At 41.2% G+C, this 20,742-nt stretch overlaps 1 protein-coding gene across 1 annotated transcript in view; it reads left to right on the top strand.

Annotated features, from left to right (window-relative positions):
• Window positions 1-423: 423 nt before the first annotated feature.
• The window catches only part of LOC108033865 (putative neural-cadherin 2), a 116,138-nt gene continuing 95,819 nt past the window's right edge, over window positions 424-20,742 (top strand). The window contains exons 1-2 of the mRNA XM_017108507.3: window positions 424-1,853; window positions 16,980-17,015. The gene's annotated coding sequence lies outside the window, so the exon portion shown is untranslated. The remainder of the gene's footprint in view (window positions 1,854-16,979; window positions 17,016-20,742) is intronic.

The raw sequence follows: 20,742 nt of genomic DNA, 5'->3' as shown, positions 1-20,742 counted from the left end.
GGGTTTTTTGGGCCCCATGCCTGGGGGATCGGGGCCGAATTAAAGATGAATGAAAACTTGCGGCAACACCAAATAAATCATTTATGCCATGCTAAGTCCAGACCCCCAGCATGAAATGAGTCTGGAGCCAAAGGTGGCTGGCATATTAAGTAACGTAGGGCTTGAGCCCTCGAAGTGCTGGCCTTAAGGCGACGACGAGGCACTAACCTACAGCAATGCGAACGCGAAAAGTGTGTCAGCCGAACAAAAAGGATGTGTGGCGAGAGCGAGGACGCCCAGGACATGCGCACTTCCCTTGCGATCCACAAACAATTCGAACTTCGTGTCGCTCTGTTAACATTGACCAAGAACTTATTCGGAGTGGCCGACGACAGCAGCATCCCAGAAGAGTCAGTCAAGCGGCGTTGCTGTTAGCGAGCACAACACACAGTATCCTCAGCTTTCGACAGGCGCATCCTTTGCACCCTCGCAGGAAATCGCGTGAATTCGTCGTGGCTTACCGGCACACTTTCTGTTTGATTTTTCCGCAATTGCTGCTAAGTCGAGTGTCCATAATTGACAGTCCTGTCAGTCGAAATCACGTCAAATTGAGGCCGTGGAAAAATAGGGCCGGCGAAGTGTGTGATTGGTGCCTGACTTGTTGCCAGATTTCTGGTGGCCCCGGTGAAATCATCTGAAAGGTGGAGGAGCCAATTGCTAATTAGCCGAAGGCGTGGCTGTCAAGTGAACGTATAAATCACCCTAAAAAAGCACAAAAATCAAATTACCCACCATCAATAATCAAAATAAAACAAGGATTAGAGCAAATTGAAATCAAAGCAAATACCAAAAGCTAATGCAGTGGAAATCAAAGCCGTAAAAACACCAAACTGAAAGCCAATCAAGGGTTGTTGAATGGTTTCTGCCCAACAAAAGCATAAAAAGTGAAAATATTGTTTTTGCCAACCGACCGACAAACCAACAACTAACGTTTAAAAAATATATAAATTAAACAGTGAAATATATACTAGCATAAAGCCCAGAATAAAAGAAGATTTTTTAAACTAGGGGGTGTGCATCAGTGGTAGCCAACAGCCTACCATTCAAATAGCCACAATAAATTTTATTTTAAATAAATTAAAAAATTGGATGTCACAAAAACAGAAAGACACAACAATATCATAATAAAAATCAAAACGCTTACAGCGATAAAAAAGTTTTTTCAGATTTGTGCGTGATTCATAAGTAACATTGAATGCAGGCAACTGATTCAAATTAATCCTAATTAGATAAACTGAAAAAGAATAGCATATGCTTATTTAACCAGTGATAAAAACTTAACTTAATCGGGATTCGTTTGACCCAAATCCATGTTAATCGGAAACATACAGCAATTTGATCAAAATGCAAACGGCAAGAAGCAGCGGCAATTTTATTGACAACAAAATGGCGGATTGCATATAAAATGCAATAAATAGCAAATGGCAAAATTTCAAACGGCAATAGCCATAAATCGATGGTATAAATGCATTAAAGTGCGGCGTATTCCGCTTACCATATATATACGTTCAAAATTATACAGCCCTGTGCAGTTGTGTGTTTGTGCTGGCGCCGCTTAATTGAGCATGCATTAAAATAATAGCAAATATAAATTAATCTCGTCATAAAGTATAAAAGAATGCTTACATAGTTTAGGCTTCTGAAACATTGAAAGCCGCGGGGAAAAAGTCTGTGTATATTTGTGTTTACATAAATATCAGTGCTCGTGTGTGTGACTGTGACAGTGAAATAAATGCTTTAATTAAATGCATGGCATAAACAATCGGCCAGCTCGGATTACCATTGGGAATACGCAGACAAAAAATAATCACTGGGTAAGCTTAGATTTGGAATAATTTAATTTATTTCTCGTTCAATTCGTGTGAAAGAAAACCAGAAAAATAGTCGCGTGGCGTTTTTTATTGGAAATTAATTGACTGCACAGTCATGGATTGCAGAAAAACCCTGCAGGTGGCCACTGATTGAACTCTATCAATGAAAGCAATTTGTTTTATTGAATTGCTTATAAATCCGAGCTCATCTCCACTTTACACCCGGAACTGCACTGAAAGCTAACCGAATTTGTAGAAAACTTTGGCTGCAAACAAAACAAAAACTCCTAGCTCTCTGGGGAGTAAATAATTCATTGATTGTAAAACCTAGTGAAGCAGAAATAATTTGGAAAAACAACAATTTATAGGCGGAGGAGAAACTCAGTCACATTTGATGTAATTTTCATTGATTTCCCTTTGGCATATAAAACGAAATTAATTGATTTGTAATGTTGATAAAAGTAAAGTAAACAGAACACTTGACAACTTTTACGCAACGCTCCTTCCACTTAGCACCTACACCCCGTGTACTTTCCCAGCTTTTTTCCTGGGTTCCTTTCTACTTTCTACTTTCTACTTGCACACACACCTCCCCCATTCTTGGTTGTCAAAGTTTACTTTGAGTGTTGATTTTGGGGACGAAATAGCAAGCAAGTCTCCATCAGCGGAGGACTTTGTGCCGCCATTGCATGTAATTAATTTTCCAGCTCGAAGCGGCCGCGAGTTTCCCCGGCAACCAGAAATGAAACCAGCGAAACTCTGCTATAATTAATTTAAATTTAGCTTAAAATGTTTTGAAATATTTCGAAAGATTTGCCATCCTCCCTTTGGGAAGAATTTAATAAGCGTAGGCCATGCATTTTTAATTCCTCGCTTCCCACGCAGTGCATAAATTCCGCTATGAATATTCTTAAATAATGGATTGCAAACAGGGGAAGTTTTGTAGTCTAATGAATTTTCACACCTATTCCTGCTAATTTCTTTGCCCCTTTGCCCAGCGGCTCTTAGTAAAACTTCGTTGATTGCATTGAGTTTTTAGAATGATGTTAAATTAATCACAATATTGAAGTGGAAAGTGTACGTTTAAGCTGGTTTCGTTCAAGCTTTGTTTTACCAACTTCAGTGAATCCTAGCTTATCCCTTAATAATTTCCCAAGATGTTTCCAACCATTAGGATTATCAGTTAAAATCTAACTAAGCACCGGCTTGTTGCACTAATAGTCACAGCTGCGCTTGCCCGCCCCACTGCCCGTGCCACCCTTTTCTTGCCACAAACGGCGACGTGCTCAAGTGCATGACAAATATGGTGAGGTAAGCCGAGGGAAGGCTGCGACAGCAGCAACAGCAGCAGATGCAGCAGCTCCGATCCTCGGAACCAGGGCCATTACCAAGACCACATCTCTGGCAGCCGAGTGTGTTTGTCAGCTGCATTGGGCCGGGGCTGCTTAGCGCTTAATGTGTAATGCAAAAACCCAGCGACGTAAACAATTCGTAAGTCATGTGTAAACATCATAAGTTACTCGGCGCATCCGTTCGCTCGTTCGTTCGTTCCAATTATAAGCACTTAATGTATCACCGGGGAAAATCCATGCGCCACGTAGGCCGCATCGCGCATATATTACGCATACGCCACGTTCGCCGGCAATAAAAACAAAGAAAATACACACGTACGGCAGGGAAGCCGTCTGAGTGCTGCTGCCCGCAGTTAGCTAAACAGCAGCCAAGTAATTAGATTTTTCCACATGAAACACAGATACAGAATGGCGGTGCGAGGAGGCGGGAAGTGTGCGGAAGCGAGACGGCACATCGAGCCAAGTAGTGTGCAAATACGAGTAGTTCCAAGTGAAAACAAAGGGCCTGCTGCCGTACAATTCAATTATAAAAAAATCAGCGCCACACTCCGCCGAGAGGAAAGTTTCAGCGGAAAACTTAATGCATTTAATGCGTGCGGGGCAAGCAAATGGATTAGCGAGCGGCGAAAACTTGTGTTATTCTCGTTAAAATATCCGACATGTCCACCAGCACCACCCAGCCCGCCCTGAGGAACACCACCCACCTGCCAAAAAGTTTGCGTTGTCATACAAACACACATACATTTTGCCATATGCCATATGCCACATGCCAAAATCTCTCCTGAGCAGAAGGAAAACAAAAATAACCCAACTGCAGCCCTTTGGGTATTTTCCCCGTTTGTTTGTGTATTTGAGTTGGTGTTGGCCCCCCCGAAAGTTATGCTCGAATCCCGTATTACACGTCCGCCGGATGTGTGCTTTTTGCCATTTTTTTATCGCGCCACAGCCAAAAACAGGTGACTGCAGAGACAGGTGGCAAGTGGGCTGAAAAACGGGGAGCATAACTTCGACTGGGCCAAAATTGACGTCGGCACAAAAAGGAAATGACAAAAGAATTAATAAACTTTCCCGGATTTGTTTAATTACCCAAAAAGTAGTTAAAGTTGAGCTATGCAGACCGTAATTACCAGAAAGATGCTTTTTTGATCAGCCAACGTAAGCGCGTCTAAGCTGCCACAAAAACAGGGCTGAAATTTTGGGGAGGCTTTCGGGATATCATAGAAAGTAAAGGGAATACAAAATTTACTCTAATGTTACGTTACAAAAATCTTCAATCCAACATTTTAATGTAAATCACTTAAACAAAAAAAAGAATATATAAAAAATTTGACTTAAGTCTTACTTTAAGAGTAAATAATTCATTACTCTCCGAGAAAATAACTATGTTCCTTAGAGGACATCAACAATAACTCATTATATCCTGGTCGGAAATAAAGGGCAACATTGTCCTGCTCCGGGCGGAGTTATGTTAAGCTCACCGACGTTTTGCATATCGGGTCTCGTGCTCTTGTTCGAATATACATACTCGTATGTATTTGGAAAGTGCATAGGTACAAGCTGCATTCGCCGCAGGTATAAGCCCGTGTGCCTAGATGGGTAAATTTTAAAGTCCAATTTATGCATATTTTAAATAACACGGACTTTGTGCATACGCAAAGTTTATGCGGCCACAGAGCAGCCAAGTTTATAGTATGTCTGCGGATAGGTGAGTCGCTGGCAGGCTTTGTGTTTTTGGCTCGCTCCTAGACTGCAGCACCCGGGCTCCTTTTTTGAGCTGATACTCGCATATTCCACTTGTGCGCATACCAGATAACGTAGCTGCATATAAATCATGTCATGGCCAAGATAAAGAGCGAAAATAGTCTTCCTCTGTGGGAAAAAGTGAGGGGGAAATACATAAAAAGGTGAGGACTTGGACAGGAGATTCTCAAGAGACCAGGACTTTGTTTGATTCCTACTTGAGTGCATTTTTAATGGTCAAGTGCAGTCTTTTCGCAAATATAATTGAATTACTTTTCTGAGATTTTCCTCTGCGCTATCGGCCCGGCAGATGAATATAAAATGCATGGTTTTCGTTTGGCCGAACTGCAGGCTTTGAGCACTCAACTTTATTCGGACATAGTTCGATTGAACAGATTTTGTAAAGACCATTATATTCTTTATTATTTTGTTTACCTCTTATTTCATAAGACTTTCCGAATGAACGGTTTTTAAATTTATTCCTTTTGTTTGGGCAACGTCCATTGGTCATGATAATTGATGGATTGAAAAACACGTTTATATGGTGGAAAATAAAGTTGCATAAATATGCTGTTCCACCGAAAATAGCACAAAAATCAATCGCCTTGTATTCAATAATTTCTCCTCTGGTACCTCCTAATTCCCCCAGCGGACATAACCACTTTGGATTCCCGCTCGTTTTCCGATCCCTAACAAGTTTGCCCAAGTATGACGCTAATCCCCAAGTAATTGTCTGCTTAGCGCTTACTGCCAATTTATTGAGATTTTTGTTTTTCCTTTCCATTCTCACCTGTCGCACGTAGTTAAGTGTGTCGATACTTTTTGCGCAACCTGTGAGCTTCGAGGGAGCTGGGTGGAAAATCCCCTGCACACATAGTTACCACGTCGCAAACTTTGCGCACTTCAATTTTTATTATGCGATTTTATTTATTCGGATTTTGCCCATGAGAAAGTTTCCGGCCAACGTCTAATGATGTTAACTGCCAACGGCTTATCCGGCGAGGGAATCAGCTCGGGACTTAATAACTCTGACAGGGCGTTTCGCACAGTCGCGGTGAGCATTAAGTTACTGGATTAAGACCGCTGTGGCCTGGTTCTTATCCCAGCTCGGTTCCGTTCATCTCCGGGTTCCGTTCTTAATTAATACCAGGCATGTGCTGAAATCAACAATTTTCTCTGGCCGAAAATTTCCCGCACGAGAGGGGCGCTCCGACGCAATGAACTGTCTCGCTCCTGGACTTAATATTTTTCTTGACTTTATGCCGGGCATCCACCTATCCACCTACCACCTACCCCATGTGCGATTTCAATTTGCTCGCACTCCTAAAGGGGAATGCAATTATTTTTGCGCTACTCTGGCACCCACTTCACACTGCATGCGGATGTGTATGCCCCTATATATATTGCCGGATATATATAAGTCCCTTGCCCGCTGCACTGCAGCTTCGGGGGCCCATTGATGGTCATAAATTTTTAAACAACAGAAATTACAATTACCGACCACGGCCAAAGGGAAAATGCAATGCAGCGGCAGCCAGAGCGGGAGAAAATTGTGAAAAATGCATAATGAAAGCAATCCATATTAAAAATATAAATCACGCAGTGCGCCAAGGATGCGGAATTCGGGGTGCTCGACATATGCCGCACTCTGGGAACAATAATAATACGGCCAGCTGTCAGTCAATTGGCCTGCGGCGAAAGCCCGGTCAAATAATTAATTGGCTGCATTATGGCACTCAAAGACAGGGTCCAGGATCCTCGCCGAAAGTGGGTAATCGTGTGCGGAGCATTTAAAGTGACGAGCCAAGGGGCAGAAAAATTGCAAGCCGCACTTCCACCTCCACTTCCACCTGTCAATGGCAGACATCCATCGCTGTCATCGGCCATTCCGGGGCATAATTTTCAACTTGTTGTGGCCGCCCAATTGCCATTCATTAAGAGCGCGTAATTGTGGGCAAAGTGGTTTGGCTTGGCACTACAATAATGCAATACCCGCATTCAGTGGTCCTGGCCACATAGCCACGCGAGTTGCCAGATCCTTGGGCCACAAGGATATACTCGAGCGGGCTTTAATAGGCTCAAGTTAATTATGCGAAATTTATTTCAATTGTTCTGCAAATGGAAATACAAGCCCCTGCCAGAAACCGATTTTTAAAATATTTCCATCACTATGAATAGAGATGTACTGTATTGAATGGTTATTGATTTTTATGACTTAATTTCTTTTGGAAGGGTATTTCAAAGTCCCATTTGTTCGATGTATATTTTACTGATTGATAGGGTACACATTTGTTTTTATTCGTTGCCTGCCTTCTAGCATCTGGCCACTGAACCAAAGTTATTTATTTTTTCACTGCCTCGAGGAAGCCAAGAAAGCTGCATTCCATGGAAGGCATATCATTTCAGAGACAAGAGCAAGTCAAGACAAGTCAAGTCCCAGGAAGAGCGGGAGGAGGTGGGACCCAGGGCCAAGGATATTAGCCTGCATTCCGAGCAGCTGTTGTGTCATTGTCGCCAGGCGATGTCCTTGTTTTTATAAGCTCTCTTGCATGTAATCAGTTAGGGATATTCATGGACATGACTATGATTTTAGTGCGCACACACAAAAAGAAAAACACGATGGCCTGCATGTATCATACACAAAGAAAAATGTATTACTTAAATAAAAAACCAAGTTAAGATTGCAGTTACTCCCGGAATAAATATATTAATTCTAATTATGATTCTCCACCGAATTTATTAAAATAAATAATGTACAAAAATGGGTATATTTATAATTAAAGACAGGGAAAAAGGGCCATATGGATTTAATCTGAAGGCAGTTTAAAGGCTATTCAAAGCGATAGTATATGGTAATAATAACATAGTAATATCAAGGATTTATTTTCTGAGGGTAGGATAATAGAAGTTAAGGAATTACATTTTCTGGCAGTGTACAAATGTTCTGCAGAGATTTGTACATGGTCTGGCGCCAAGTCGCAGCAAGGAGTCTTCCGATAGAAAAAAGCAAGCCCCGGCTTAAAAACAAAAAGCCAAAGAACGCTGCAATGCCATGCAAATCCTGCTGAGCAACACAACTCAACATGATGGCCAAGGAGCGGTGCCGAGCCACTCGTGTCCTTCTGGCCGTTTTCCATTTGCCGTCAACAACTGGCCCGTCCAGCTGGTCCGGCCATGGCGATATATGTGGCTGCCCGGCTCTAAGCCCATAATCAGGCGATTTGCAGGCATTAGAGATGGCCAAATGGAGGGGGGACGGGGAACAGTGTATCCTGCTATCCGAGGCACAAGGCAGCCTGTTGTCGTACGTCAGCTTTTGTCTATGGTTGATCATTTGCTAGCCAGTGGATTTGGCCCCTAATACTCTTGAAAATGTCTCCGACAGTTGTGTCCACTAGACTCGCATGTGAAGCCGCTTAAGGTGGGCTTACCCATGGCAAGAAACTTGAGGCCAAAAGCTGCGCTAATGCTAAATTGGTTACTTCTCGAATTTGCGTAAAAAAGGGTCAGCCATTTTGCTGAGGAATATAAAAGCATTTCAAACTTAAGTTATTATTTTAAAAGTTTTAAGCAATGGAAGTGTAAAATTATGCTCAAAGTTTTTCGCGGTTAATACGGCATGAAAATAGTGTAAGGAAATTCCTCAGTTCTCCAGATTAAATGCACAATTTTCCATTACCAGTAAAAGTTGTCATCAATTTGGCTTAGCAATTTCGCAATGCGCTCAAGCAAGATTGTTACTTAACTGCAGCTTTGTCTTGTGGTTCTTACTCTTCCCTTTCGACTACCAACTATTTTTTATCGAACACACTAATCTAAGGTAGACTCAAAAAAGAAAGCAAATGGCCATCTATCTTCGGGCCTTATGGAAATCCGTTTTCCCTCTTTGCCCGGCTTCTTAGCCACACGCACTTCTTTTGCACTCCATTCCCCAGCTCTACTTTTACAGAGTAAAAAATAAGTCGATTTTAAATCTTAATATTTATTAAAATTTCCTTTTATTGGAAGGCAAATATATGTAAGTCTTACCATTAGTATATTGAGCTAAGGTATTTTTAAAATAGTTTCGATTTAATTGAATTTTTTGTAGACCCTCAGCGATGAATTTTTTGGGGATTTCCATCACCCAGAAGACGAAAATTATCAGTATTTTTGTGTATCTCCTTTCCATGGTTTTTCATCGGTCCATTACTGAAGAACAGGACTTTTTTATAGCTCTTCAGTGCATATGCCGACATCTCTTGGCTGCAGCTCGGCTTTCAGTACGTTCATCCGCTCTGCATTTCCATTTACATTGCCACTGCCACTGCCATTGCCCTTATTTTCTTGTTACACTTGCTCCAAGAATTATTGCCCCGGCATACTCCACTCGTTCTCAGGCGTTTTTGTGTGCGCTTTTTATGCTTCTTGGTATTTTTTGCCGGAATTCTTTCCACAAAAATGACAGCTGACACTTGCGTTTAACCGCACAGATTTGCTTTTAGTACGGTTTCGTGTCGTCCCCCAGTCGAATCCTTTATCCTGTGTCCCCTCCTGCGATTGCGGTCCGTCTGTTTGTGCGTTCGTCTGAAGGCAAGTTGTAATTGTCGTTTGTATTACCAGCAAACGACGACTTGGGGCGTTGTAATTGCGGTTTCCTCCTCCAACGGCTATTTTACAAACCCATCAAATGCAGCTCCCCACAACCCATATCCCCTATACCTCTACCCAACACCCTGTGTGGTTTTCCGAAAATCGCTTCGAATTTTGGGCCTGTTGGTACTTTTTCTTAATTAGCTTACCGTAGAAAATTATTGACCTTTCTTTGGATAAGAAAGAAAATCAAAAAAACAATTTCAAATTCGACTTAAAATGGTTTTTGTGGATTAAACAATAATATGTTAGAAAATATATAGTTAACCTGTAACTGTTAATTGTAATTATATTGCTCTAAATTTATTTTGTATTTTTTTTTATTTTTTGAATGCATTAATAAATTTGACAAGGCAGGAGTCTATTTAAAATTCTTTGTTGTTTGCTTCCTTCGACTGAAAAGCCGAACAGCCCATATTTTCCATCTCATCAGAATGCTATTCTTCATAGCCCGATTTATCCTCCCAAAACCCCGGCTATGCCAGCACTCTCATCAATCTCGTTTGCAGGCTTCTGAAAAATATTTCCGATGTTTTACACGGCGCATGATGAATTTTTTGTAACTGCCCCGCCCCAATTCACTTAGAACGCCCCCAGAGAGGCAGTGGTTGTTGAACAACTTAGCAATGTATGGGAAAACATTTTTGATTTTCGAAGTATTTCGAGCACAGTTAGTGCAAAGCCAACAGTGATAAAATTCTTATTTGTTCTGTTGTCTGAAAAGTGAGCGATTTTGTCTGGGATATTCAAATCAAATTTAAACTGCTCGCTGAGGGTGTAAATTATTTGCACTTTAAACTTGGAACTGCCATGGGAATTGTTCGATTTTACACATATCTTTAAAGTAAAAAGAGCTGCCAGGTTATCTTAAACATAACCCATATGAGATCCCATATTTAAAATGTGAGGAACAGCTACACACTTTCATGAACAGCATTAAAGCTGTCCCTAAATCTAACCAACAATGGAAAACTTTCTAATCATCCACTAGATAATAAGGCCAAAAATATTGAGCATAAAGTCCAAGAGTAAATGGCTTAGAAAATGTTCACCAACAATTGCCATAAATAAAAGTCACTCGAGGCCACATAAACACAGAATCGAGCAACAACAAGGACGCCGGTCCATTGATGATGACAAAGCTGACAATACGCAAATAAGATTTGGCTCAAAAATTTATTTAATTTCATTTTATTGGATGAAAGTCAAAGGCGACGAGAATCCAGACAGCCAGACAAAGAGGAAGATCCGGCGGGCAGAGGAAGAGGCAAATGTTTACCATCGAGCAGCGGATCCGATGTCGAATCATTAATCTTTTTGCGCTGAATCAGCTCAAAGAGCTTTGGCCTCTTTTGGCCAGACGAAACGAGACGAACGGGCTGAATAAACAAAGCTAAAGCGAGCCCTTCGTTGCAAAGTCGTTTTGGGGCAAGGGCCGGCTTCTGATTCTTGGCCATTTGCAAATGAGTCGCCAGCATAATGACCATGAGGCTATTTGCTCGACAACAAATTGCCAACAATTTTGCACACTCCATTGACTTTGGCCTTTCCTCTTTGGCCCGTTCAATTTTCATTAATTTACTTATAATTATTTGCCGACATTTTCATATTGACTCTGACTCCGACTCCAACTCCGACTCTGACCGGTCGGCAAGTTGGTCGTCCGGCCTAAGAAAACAAGTCAAATTAAAAAATGTAAACTCGAGCACGGGGACATGGAAATTGCTTTTGTGCCCTTTGCATCCCACGGCAGCAATAAAAAAGAGGGCAATGAGAAATATGCGCCTGTTAACTTGTTCATTACCCTAATGGAGCGTTTTTCCCATGCATTCTGCCCCTTAATATTCCTTCTGCCTCACATTCGGCTTCCTTTGGACCTTTTTTCCTTGTGAGGGTCTCCTCTTCTAGAGATTTCGTCCTTTGGTTCGTTGCCCCCGCCGACATCGTGTCCTTTTTGCTCCATTTATGCGGAGTGGCGAAGACAAGAAAGTCGCGCCGAGTGTCCCGCCTTAATAGAGTGAAATTCCGCACTGTTATATATTTCATTTAAATGACATTTTAATTAATGTCAACAATTTTGCCATTGTGGCGAGTCGACGCTCTCATTACGATGCCTTGAGAATTCCGCTCGCGCTTGCCATCACTTTCAACACACTTTTTACTGTCTGCCGCTTTAATGTGATTATTTCTAATTAGATATTTTAATTATGCGTAAGTCGTTCGGGGGCTTCCCAAGGTCTCTTGTTCGTTAAACAATTTTCCAGCTGAGGGTGAGAGCGTGAGTCAGTTTTCATCACTTCCTGGAAAAAAATGTGTCAAATGAAAAATATCACATTATTTGGAAAATAATTGCATGGTTTAAATAAAAATAAAATGACAAAAGTTAAGAAAAGGTTAAAACAAATCTAATCTAATCTAACAAATCTATTATAAACTGCAATCCTTGCTTGCTAAACGACTTTTTGCTTGGCCAGATTATCTTCTAAAATGAAACAAAACATACTAGCTATAAATATAACTATAATGATATTTTCAATATTGTTGAGGTAGTTTCGTGTACTTTGTGAAATCACGATCTCCTCCCTATCTCAGACCAAAGTCTACCTGGTTGCTTGCTAACAAATTTTCGGCTTTATGCGAATTTCTACTTGGCCAGCTCATCATTTTTTATTCAACAGCCTTGGCCCATTTAAACAACATTTCATATCTGCATAATCCCACATCTTTTCGAGTGTCAATTCAACGGACAGAGATGCTGGCAAATAAAAGTGTCAAGGGAAAGTCAGCTACTAATCACAGCTTAATGTCGGTTTTAATCCCAGGCAAAGTCACTGCTGACAGTCGAATGTTTGGCAAACCGAAATCTTAAGCTGACCAAAAAAATAAACACGCACAAAGGCTATATAAAATTGCCCACGAGAGACCAACAAAATTCAAAGGACCAAAGAAGTGAAATCCCTTACTTATTTTTTGCTCTGCCAAAAAAAGGGGAGCAACTTTTAGTTACAATAAATTATATGCAACAGTTTTAAAAAAAGGGCCAGAGAGTTAACGTTGTTGTGAGCGGAGGCGGCGGGTCCCCGAACATTTTTTGTTGCCAAATAAAGCACTTGAGGGAATTGCACATAAAACGAGTGACGGATGACAGGGGGAGAGAAGGGTTAAGGCCATCATTGGCATGTGGCGAAAAAATCTTTTCATTTGGGAGATGCCAAATATTTGCAGGTAAAAAATAGACGACGGAAAAGGGACAAATCCCAATATGCCAGGCACTTTATTGCAATCCCTTTAAACAAGTTTTTCGAGCTCCATCCCTATTTTTTCATACATATTTGCTTGGACGCCTTCACGTGCGAATGCGGCAAACAAATGTGTGGGACTCTCTGCCAAACACTTGGAATTGTGTGCTCGAAGGTTGCTTGCCCTGGTCGGAATCCTTTCTATTTCGGCAAATAAAATATGGAATTACTTAACGGCCATGTCAGAGCACAGACTTTCTGTGCGTCTCTCTATTTGCTGGCGGTTGCCTTTGTGCTGGATTTTATTTGTTCTGATGTGATTTGTTTAGCTCAGCAGTCCCATATGTCAGGTTGTCTTTAAATTCTCGTTGAGAGTTCCTCCTCCGCAGTTCGGCTTGGGGGATTATGCGAAAGTAAGTGCTACATGTGTCTCTGAGTCGGGGCTTTAAAAGTAATTTTCCTTGTTTGTCCAAATTGATTCTGCACTTCAAGCAGCTGCGCGGGATTGATATTTTCGCATAACAAAATTATTAATGGCACACTTAAATTCAGTTTTCCTTTGTTTTTCGTTTAAATAAGATTTAAATTGCCTTGGGAAATATCAAAAATATGATTATTATTGTTTCCCTGATAACTGATAAAAGTCTTAACCAGAAACTTTTAATAAACTTTTGAAACAGCTAAAATGATATTTGTTAAACTCTTTAATTTATGACAAAAACTTTCGCATTTTGGGCCATAAAGTTTTCTGTTAAGATTCTTTTCGTCTGACCAAATTTTGCACGCCCCATAAAGCTGCGGCATATAAATAAAATTTTCATAAGACATGATTTCTGAGGAAGGGTTGCTGAACTGGTGTGGGTGAACTCATCAGAAATTCAGCATGCGTGGTCTTATAAAAACTTGATGCCGCCGTGATGACACTCATTGTCTTGAGTGAAAAGTGTGGCAAATGACATGAGCAAAGGGCTGGGATGAGGCCTGAAAATTTCTGCTTTCATGAAATTGCCAGGGCACCCACACACATTTCAGCCGCGGTCTTTTGTTCAACATTCCCCCAACGCTTCTCAGACATTCTCACACACATTCTTCTCGGGCGGCAAATGACTTTCAAGTTGCCATTTCCTCCGGACACTCCTCCAGGTGTCCTTCGTCCCTCTTGGTGCAAAGTTTTCTAATGAAAAATTCAGCGGCTCAGTTAAAGTTTTGCTTATGAAAATGCAGCTGCCAGCCGGGGAGTGACCAGATAACAGCGAGATGGAAATGGAATCGGAGTGTCCCGGCATAACTCCCTGAATTGGATGCGGATGGCTTAAGCTGCACAAACTGCCTCGAAATGCGAAATGAAAAGTAATCAAATTCCTGTTGCTAGTTTGCAGAGTCGTGAAAAGGTTGAGCCAAGTTTTTACTGAACTCCAAAAAGTTCAGAGTCGTGAAGGTGACATTTTGCCATAAAAGCGGACGAGAACGGTAATAAACTTGAACTACTGAATGGAACTGTTACAACTTATTTAATTAGAGTTCCGGCTGTTTGTTGTTCTTTTTCCGTTATGTTTATTTGAAATCGTTTTCCCAAACTTTTTACCAGTTCCCAAGTTAAAATGCCATTTGCAGAAATGCTGTTTACCTAAGATCAATTTCATTATTAACATAATTGGCAACAAAATATCTATCAAAATAATGCATTTTTGCGAAACTCTATACTCTTTCAGAAGCATTTCGCCATTGTTGTTCAAAATTAATTTTGTTCTAGTTAAGAGATGGAAATTTCATTAAAGCCCACGCCACTGCCATCCGCATAATTTATAAAGTGTCGAGCTGAAAACTGCCCACCGAGCAGCTCAGCTTCAGCAGGAGTTTCATCAAGGAACCCAGCATCCGACCATCCGACCATCCAACCAACCGACCAACCAGCAAATCCGCCCATTTATCCATTGAAGGTCCGGCTGCGGCCATAACAAGGCGTGACTTACAGCGTGCTTGAAGGGCCAGAATGAAGCAATTTTAATTTGCTGCTCTTGGCTGGATAGTAAAACATCAGCAGTGGCAACAAGATGAAGAAGAAAGTCGGAAAGAGGGGGACTTCTGGCGGCCCCGTCCAAAATGTTTGCAGTCAAAATGCAGTGGGTGGGTCCCAAAGTGTTGCGCTTCATAAATAAAAAGGGGGAAGAATCCGGGGCAGAGGATGTGGTGCGGGAAGAACGGCAAACTTATAGCTCTGTTGGCCAGTGTAAAAGCATATTTTCTGCTTTTAATTGCAATATATTCTTTTAGACAAAATGACTGATGATGGTAAGGCTGGCTCCCTTCCTCTCTCGCTCGCTTGCTGGATATTTTTGCCCTCTTTCTTCGCACAAGCGGCAAAAATATATTGCCATGAAATTTGCAGATGGCACAGGAAACGGAAACCCAACGGAGACAGGCATGTCTCCACACTGGCAAACTCCGTTTGACTGCTAAATGAACAAGGAAAACTCATTCTACGCCTTTCTCTGCATCTTTCACCCACCGCCCAACACTTTCCACTTTCGCACAGCTTCGAGGCACTCGGAGTATTGCGGTTCTTGGTCACTGCGGTCGTTGCTGTTATTTTTTAAAACGATACTGGGAAAAATCACTTGGACTATACAAAATAACATTTTACAGCTTTTCAACGGCATCTTATTAATAACTATTAATTTTATAATGAATCTCTAAAGAGGGTGATACAGGGTTCCAAAAACTTTGTGGTACTTTTCAAATTTCTAAAAAAAAGTACCTAAAAGTATGCTGTATATAAAGCACGCCATCTTTACATAGACTCCATCATTCATTATATTTCGTTGCATAATTGTAGGCACATAAAGAAGAAAACTCGAAAATGAAGTTATTTCAGTGGCAACCTCCATTTTAACGTTAAAAAATTCGGAATACCTTTTCTTTTTCAAGTGTAGCCCCTCGAATCCTTTCTCCGCCTTAGTGAAACAAATAACTCAGAGATAAAGACAGAAGAGGGGTCGGAAAAGGGGGTTCCACAGAGGCTTTTGTCTTAGCCATCGCGACCGCCATTTTGATGATGAATAAATGAAGGCCTTTGTGTTTTTGGACGTGGCCAAGGAGAATTTACCACTTTCATTTACTCGACATGCACTTCGCCATCCGAATGGAATAATTAAATTCTTCTCCAGTGCGTTAATCCATGTTTTTCAGTTAATAAATTTAATATTAATGCTTGTTTCATGTTTAGTATTTATACGTTTTGGAGGCGTCTTGGAAGGCAGCGATCATTAGTCATGAAAGTTTTCTCCTTATTCACTCTGCTTGTTATAAATTCCCTAATTTATTTCTCACTGAACACAGAGTTATTTCTCTGCCCGCAGAGAGAAGTGGGCGGGGAAATTTTCGCTGAACTACAAAAATGGCAAATCGCTGAGAAAACTCATAATTTTTTCCTGACCTGCTGTGAAGGCAGCGTAAATTTTATTATTGGCAATGCCAACTGCACGGGTTCCAGCAACTACAACAAAGTTTCCGGCCAAAGTTTTAGTTTTTTTCAGCGCCCTATCAGCCGTTTTACACCCCCTCAAATCCCCTCTCAAACAGATGATTAATGAAGCTTTGAAAAGTTGAGTGCAAATTTAATCAAGCGCACAAGCAAATCGAAACAATCGGCGAAAAAATGGGCAACTTATAATAAGCTTGGCACAATATGCCCAGGAAAAAGAGAATAGAGAATGGATTTATGTAGGGAGGGAGGTAAAAACAAAAGAGCATGGGGTTAGAAAATAAATTTTGCAACAAGAAGGACTCCGGCACTTTGTGATTTATTATTCGATTTTTGACGTCTGCTGACAATGGTGGGGCGGATAACCGAATGAGGAATAATTGGCTTATGCAAATTGTTCATTCTCACAAAGGCGGGCCTAAATAAAGATTGATTCTTTGTATGATAAGCCATAGCAAAAGTTATGGCAATTAAAATAGCGCTCTAAATGTGCAATAACCATTGAAAATCAAAACATAACCATTTCTCTTTATTGAATTTAAGCCTGAAATGGTTCTGAAAGTCTAACCAATGAGTGATATTTTAACCAAAAATATGATATATTTATTTTAACAACTGGATGCACATACGTTTAATGTTAAGGAGATGGCTTTAATAGTTCAATCTTATCTTCTCATTACAGACGACCAACTTCGTCGCGTCTGCAGACCTAATAAACGTGAGTATATATGGTGAATATTATAGCTTGTTTTATGGGACATTAAAATAATTTTATGTGTTTTGCAGTTACTTGTGCTAAAACACTTATAATCTCAACCTCTAATTGTATTACGCTTTAATTATTTAGTCCTGGGGAAATGTATGCCTGTTGACTTTTTTCTACCCTCTTCAAAAATATTATCTCCTCTCAGCTTGCGATCCAGTTCAGACATTTCCGTAACCCTTTTCGCAGGCACGTGTTATAAATTTGGGCTAAAGTGCGCTGGCCCGAAAGCCGGTCCACCGTATGCCTTCATCCCCAAAGACAACTTCATTCATCATGCTGTCCGTTTTATATACAAATTTCATTAAATTTTCCGGGGACCCCAATAATCAAGTGGCCGTTTTATGCGTATTTGCTCTCTGACGTATTCATGAGCGCCAACTAACGCCATCAATTTGCGAAAAGTCCTGCCACTCCGACAAGATTCGCCCCATGACAGGCGAGGGCCTAACTTTTGGCATTTCTTGGACCTGGGTTGACCTGACAGCACTCCGGTCCTGGTGCTGGTGTCCCAATGCCCCGGTTCGTGGCCCAATTATTACCATAATGCCAAATGAAGATGACAACATTGACAGCATGTTGGCGGTGGGGCCAAAGTTTTAATGATACTCCCAAATTCGCTGGCTGAGGACCAATTAATCAGTGCCGCCCAGTGTCTCCGCTTGAGTGTCACTTAATTTTTTATGATACTCCGCCTTGACTTAGCGTCAAACGATTCACGTTCAATTGTTTTATGCCGTCTGCGCTTTGAGGTTACGAGTGGTCTCCGTAAAGTGTTTTTTCGCCCAGCACTCCAACCGCAGTTTCCATCCCCCCGGGCGAATTGTTGTCGAGACTTTCGAGCTATTTTGAGTGCCGGCGTCCTGGCCAGAAAGTTTTCACTGTTCCCCGAGAATGAAACCGTCAATTTGCCGCAAATATACGTACACATAGGATGGGGGAAAGTATATACCAACTACGAGAAGTTTTTAATGGCCATTGAGGCCAGTTTATGCAGCTGCATCCGGCTGCCCTCAATCCGCCCTTCTCTACGGTTGCCATTATTAAATTAGTTGCGGGCGATTTGTGGTAATTAGTGTAAAATTTAATGGCTCTTTGAACACGGTGGCAAAATGCAAAATGTATATGCCAGCACCATACATGTTTTATACTGCCAATTATAAAGTCTAATCTAAGTATTTTATGGAATACCTCAAAAGAGCGCATTATTTTATTAGGTTATACTGGACTGTTATAATGATATCGCTCTATTTTAAGTATAATAATCTATAATATATTATATTGCTTTAAAGTTATTCCGCGTCATTTGGCTTCTATAGAATTATGTTTTGGTCAATGTAATGACGAAGATAAAGTAATAAATGAATCGTTTTTGGTAACTGAACGTAAGAAAAAATATTGCAGAATAAGTATTTTTAATTAATTATTAATAATTTAAAATTTTTTATTTTAATAAAACAAGTAATTGTTTATTTGGGCTCATGGTAATTACCTAAGACCTCCTGACTATGTTTATTTATATTAAAAGTACTGACTACATCGATATGTTAGGAAATTATTAAAAACCTTCTTTAAGATGATCCCAAATTATTGGGCAGCCCCCAAGCTTGCTCACCAGCTGTGTGCCCATTGCTTTGTTGAGATTATCAGGAGGGATTTAATTGGGGAAGGCGATAGCTCATCTCGTCCATCTGGCCTATCATTGGCATTCACCTGGGGTCTAATTAGGTCGCATCAGTGCATCGATTAGCTGGCCCACTACTCCCACTGGGATAACACCCAGCACTCCCTTGCCCCGGCACCCCACGAGATACGGATACATATCTGTGCAGCTGAAATCCCACCAGGTGCATAATCCTCTTGCTGCCGGCACCTTCGCCGCCGAGGTCTCGCCAATCTGCGCGTGCATGATGCTGAATCTTATTTGAGGCATCAGCAGCCGTATCATCGTCATTTATTTATGCGTGGCACAGCGTTGCAGGGATGCATTATGGGTATGACGACATCTGCTGGATTCACGCGGTGTTAATAACACGTCGGCATTCGGGGCGTATACTTGATGCCCGTGTGCGCGTGTGCCGCGGTGGGTGGCAAAAGCGCATCAAGTATACGCCACGCTGGCATCTTACACAATGCTGTCTCTGGAGGAAGAAGGCCAGTTGACAGCGGCTGCAGCTAAACGCATTTAATGGCCATCGTTGTCTGCTGCGCGGTGCGCGCTGCGTCTTGCAAATTGCAATTAATTAATTGAAGTGCCGGTGGTGTTGCACAGCCACAGTCACTGCCACATCCACATTCAGCCATTAATGTCTGCACAATGGCAGGCTGCACACTGCTTAAATGGCTGTCACGTCTGCCTCTCGAGAAGCAGCCAAAAGAGCCACCCCGGAGCTCTTCTGTCTTATTTATGGCTCTTAATAGCGAACCAGCAGCCCACACAGGTTGGCCATGCTTTCTTAAAAGGTTAAGTAGCAGTTCGCCTTGGCAAATTGAAAAGTCTAGCGACGAGTGGCACATGCATGGCACTTTAATTCCATATTCAGTTGGCTGTTTAATTTCATGGTCCCAACTTAATGAAGGTAATTCAAGAGACTCGCTGCTCCGTCAATTATTTAAGATAATATGGTGAATCAATGCGAGGAATCGCAAAGTAAGCAGCCTTAATGAACAAACACGCAGCAGATGTGAAAATGACATTAATTAATTTTCATATTTGCCATTTTTATTGGACGGAGAAAGTGAAGTAAGGGAAAATAGCGCGAAAATAAGTTTTAAAGCAGCTTGGCATGAATGCCATTTCCAGGTGATGCCTGAATAATACCCTTTGTAGCCCATCAAAAGGATCTACTTTGGAAGGCCTTTTAAATTTTCCCAATCGAAATCAAAGTGACAGAGAGGAATTTCGGGCATCATGCCTTTAAGCTGAATATTCGGCATTCCACTGACACGCGTGCCACTTAATTAAGGGAAAAGGTAGAATTTTGCGTCCCGGCCACGTGCGTTATTTTTGGGCGTGTCTATAGACACAGGCGTGTTGGACTACCCTCGAAAGCAATGTTTATTGTAATTTGTTTGTAATGATAAAAATAACGCCATGGCACACGCGAGTGGCGTATAAAAAAACAAAAATCGAGCTGGTGAATCAAATTAAAATTGCACCACATTTAATATTCATTGAAAACATTTTGTAACAACAATAATAATGCCGCGTGTATCCCGCAAACCGGCTGGCGGAATTGAATGGATATGTGGGAGTATATATACACATAAAATACAAATACGGGATATTCACGTTTGATATGGAACAACAAACCGAGCCGTCGTGGGCGAAATGGCAAACACGTTGGGAGCCCCAAAAGCCGGGGTGAATTTATTGATGAAATGCGACGTAGCACCATTAGGGTTAAACGGTTGGACTGATGGAAGTATTAACAATGGTATGGTTTTTTAAGTTGCCTCAAAATTAATTAGAAAAGGGTGGAATTTTATATTCTACGCTGAAAGCCTAGCCACATTCCAAGCACATGATTTATTTTAAGTAAATGGCCCCATTTTGCAGATATTCCTGGTGGTTTTATTTTATTCGACCCTTTGATTTACTATATTTTAAATAAACGCTTTTATCAGATTTGCAATATTAATTTGACTGTTTATTATTCTCCGAAAAGCTTCAGTTCCTTGA

This window comes from Drosophila biarmipes, chromosome 2L (genome assembly GCF_025231255.1).
Source record: "Drosophila biarmipes strain raj3 chromosome 2L, RU_DBia_V1.1, whole genome shotgun sequence".
Lineage (NCBI taxonomy): Eukaryota > Metazoa > Arthropoda > Insecta > Diptera > Drosophilidae > Drosophila > Drosophila biarmipes.
Note: the sequence above shows the minus strand (reverse complement) of the source record. Positions and strands in the feature narration are given on the sequence as shown.